At 48.9% G+C, this 3683-nt stretch overlaps 1 pseudogene; it reads right to left on the bottom strand.

Annotated features, from left to right (window-relative positions):
- Nucleotides 1–504: 504 nt before the first annotated feature.
- LOC119281958 lies at nucleotides 505–1773 on the bottom strand (annotated as a pseudogene).
- Nucleotides 1774–3683: the final 1910 nt, after the last annotated feature.

Genomic DNA, 3683 nt, shown 5'->3' with positions numbered 1-3683 from the left:
ATAAGTTTAGAAGTTCAGTTTATATTACCAACGTTCATATTTCCAGGAGACAGGATTCTGACAGTGGCTACCTTAGAACAAGACCAAACGTGTTTCAGAAGAGTGGCATTTATTAGTCTCAGAATTGATTGCTTCAATACATTGTTCAAGATCATGTTCTAGCCTGTACTCCTGACTGTACAACACTGCTGCAGCAGCGTATGACGCGCTTTATCTCCTCAGATGTCTGCCCGATTTCCTTACTCACTAGTTTAGCTATTGATCGCAAAGTCTCTTCGCACGTTGTGGATACCGGGGACATATGTCCCCATAGACCAATGTCTCCATAGACCAAACGTCCGCCTCCTTCAAGTAATGCCCTTCAATTTGTAGGAGGTCTATTCTGTTGATTCCTAGTTCGTGTTACTCTATGTTTTCTTACTACCTGCAAATTCCAGGTAAATCTGATCTGCATTTCCAGCAAAATCCACAAATTCCACCATTCGAAGAGTAGACAGAGTGCATCTCGCATTCCTGGGATGTACTACGTAGCATACGGTTCAAACCGGATCATCAATTAGGATCATAAGCACAACAAATACATTTGGGTGAGAATGATTGGTTAGATCCTGAAGTGTTGGAGTGCGGAGACGCCGTCAAGGCCCTTGGCCCTGTAGTGCCTGTCCATCTCGTCCACCGTCGTGTTCCTGTACCTTGCGTCGGCGCCGTCGGGAACGATCGGCTCGAGCACCCTCGTCCACGCGTCCGCCCGGAAGAAGCAGGCCACCGACACCCTCGGCCCCGCGCTCTTGGCCACCACATGGTGCTCTACGCTCTTGAACCTGTCGTTGGACGTGAGCTGTAGGTAGTCGCCGATGTTCACCACCAGCGCCCCCGCCACTGCCGGCACGTCTACCCACGCCGGCTGCTGCTTCTCGTCGTCAACGAGAACTTGAAGTCCGCCGACGGCGTCCTGGAGGAGCACGGTGAGGAAGCTGGGGTCGGAGTGCTTGGTGGTGCCCAGCGTCAGCTGCGGCTCCGGGCACGCCGGGTAGTAGTGGCAGGCGAGGCTCAGCCCCTCAGGCACTGTGTGTGTTCCTCCAGGTGCCCTTGCCGGAGGCCCAGCGCCTCCGACAGCAGCCCGAGCAGCGTGCTCCCCAGCCCCTGCACCAGCCCCGCGAACTCCGGCGCGATGGTCCTGCACGCCGGAGGGATCTCCTCGGGCGCCGGCGGCTCCGGCGCCATCTCCATGTACAGCGTGTCACGCCAGTTTGCCGCCGGCGACTGGAACAGGTCGAAGTTGCTATGGTACCTAACCCGCCGGCCGTCGTCCCGGGTGTGGTACGGCGCCTTGGCATCCACCGGCTCCTCGTTGAAGCCCCGCAGCGCCGCGAGCATCGCCGACAGTGCCGCCTCCGGCACACCGTGATTCACCACATGGAAGAAGCCCACCGTCTCCGCGGCCGCCTTCACCGCGCCGACCGCCGAGACTCGCCCGAACGGTGTCGCGAGGCCGGCGAGGTCGATGACCGGGATGGCGAACTGGTGGTCATGGTGATGGGGCGCGTCGTTGAGGGATTCGGGCGCGTGGTGGAAGATGGCGGGGACGGCCGTGACTCCCGCGTCCACGAGGCCCTTGACCCCGGCCTTGGTGTCGTCGAACGCCTTGAGCGCGCCGAGGCGGTGGTCGGAGGCCATGGATTATTGGAGCGCTTGTGCAGTGTGGCGATCCTTTGAATTCAGTTTGTGTGCGGAAGTGAGTGAGGTAGTCGTGTCTCTTTACTGATCGTATGTTCCACGATTGCTCACAGGCAGTGTATACGTCCACGTGTATTGCCTATCTCAAAGCGTGGATTTCTTCGATTGTGTTTGATTTTACAGTTTTGCTAGAACTCATCTAGATTAAATCTAATTTGGTCTCATTCATTTTTTATAGCCATTGTATGTGATGCTATAAGATGCGTGTGTGCTGACGTGGATTGTATCTGTTCTTGTTTTTAAAGTGAATGAGACCAAATTATATCTAATCTAGATGAGTTCTAGGTACTCCCTTAATTTTAGCCTAAGTTAACCTTACCAAATACTATTTCGCTTGCTAAAATTTTGGTCAAGATTTTACTAGTCAATGCTTTAGCCAACACTAGCAAGAAATGAAATAGAGTGGGCAACGAAGCATTGACATGCCAAAAAATGGGCCATGATCCATCCTAAGACCAAGTTTACGGTCATCACAGAAATATTCGTATATGGGAACTTTTGTAGTAACTATGAAAAAACTCAAAAAAAAACTGAAGCTTTTTTGGAAATAAACTTGATCTTCTTTTGTACTCGTATAAAAAGTTTCGTGATGGAAAAACTCCCATCGACATCAGAGAAAAAAATCAAAAAAATCTAGTACAAAAAGTGTGAATGTTAACTTTTGTATGGTGTTAATTTTACATTGTTCCATCGAGAATATTATGAAAGTTATTCCACAAAAAAACATTATCTTATTCCAAAAGTTTTTGAATATACGTTGTTTGAAATATAAATATTCAAATATCCGGAAAAAAATTGTGGTGCGTAAGTTGTAGAGTGATGGCTCCAGATATTTACCGATTTCAATTTTGATGTATTAAAACATGTGTGGTTGTACCCAAAAGGTGATACGGTGTTAGTACACAACGATTTGATGAACAGTAAGTCATTGATACATGTGCCAAGTAATTATGCACCAGAGATGTGATTAAATTACTTCGTTCAGGAGTTTGAAAAAATTATCGCAAGTGCGAAAACAGATGTAGCTTGTACCAGCGAAAAGCACCTGCATGTCAGCGAGAGTTGGCCGGCTAGTAGCAGGTGTGATCAATGCGATTGTACGGCCGAGCTGAGCGGTACAGGTCTGAGGGCATCTAAGTGCATGTATAATGGTGACATATGGATACATATGCCTCACGACAAAAAGTAATTTGAAGCACTTACATTTATTTTCTCTCTCCAATGCAAGCTATCACTAGTGTGTCTTATTAAGAAATAAAAAAATAAAGACTCTAGTACACATGCATCTCTACTTTTTACTTCACCTTTTCAGCTTTAGTCGCCGGACCACGCTTTTTTTCTTCAAGCACCCGCCTCCTGAAGAGGATCCTGCTTCCCTATCCGAACCTACTTTACATCATATTCGATCCTACATGGCATGCGAGGCATCACCTTGAGGCTATGCATTGTACATTCCCTAATACAAACAGAAATGATCCAGAGAAAGAAGAAACACTAATAGACACATCAGAGATCAGGGCTGAGTGAATGGTGAGATTCAGGGGACAGATGTCCCGTGAACCATTGGGTATTTCCCGTTACTTGAACCAATACGACAGCTGGAATTGAAACAGATTTCAGACGAGACAAGCTGCTGGCTGATGATTTTGTTCAGCATCTCCCATGACTACAGGAGCGCCGCAGCTATGTAGATACATGATGATCCGGCATACTGAGTTTGAGCATTTACATCCTAGCGCCCTAAACCCACCTCAAACATCCGTGCCGAAGACCCGGTCATAGAAAAGCAACCTAGACACGCTCCTCAAATGGGACTCAAACGTCCGGACTGACCGGCACCGTTTTTATTCAGCCCAAATATGAGTCGGATACGGGGGCGTCCAAGCGCGTCTGCCACGTCGGACCGGCGATGGCATCCCACACAGAATCGCTCGGAAACCCGGCGG

The sequence above is a fragment of the Triticum dicoccoides genome, chromosome 3B (genome assembly GCF_002162155.2).
Source record: "Triticum dicoccoides isolate Atlit2015 ecotype Zavitan chromosome 3B, WEW_v2.0, whole genome shotgun sequence".
Taxonomy (NCBI): Eukaryota; Viridiplantae; Streptophyta; class Magnoliopsida; order Poales; family Poaceae; genus Triticum; species Triticum dicoccoides.
Note: the sequence above shows the minus strand (reverse complement) of the source record. Positions and strands in the feature narration are given on the sequence as shown.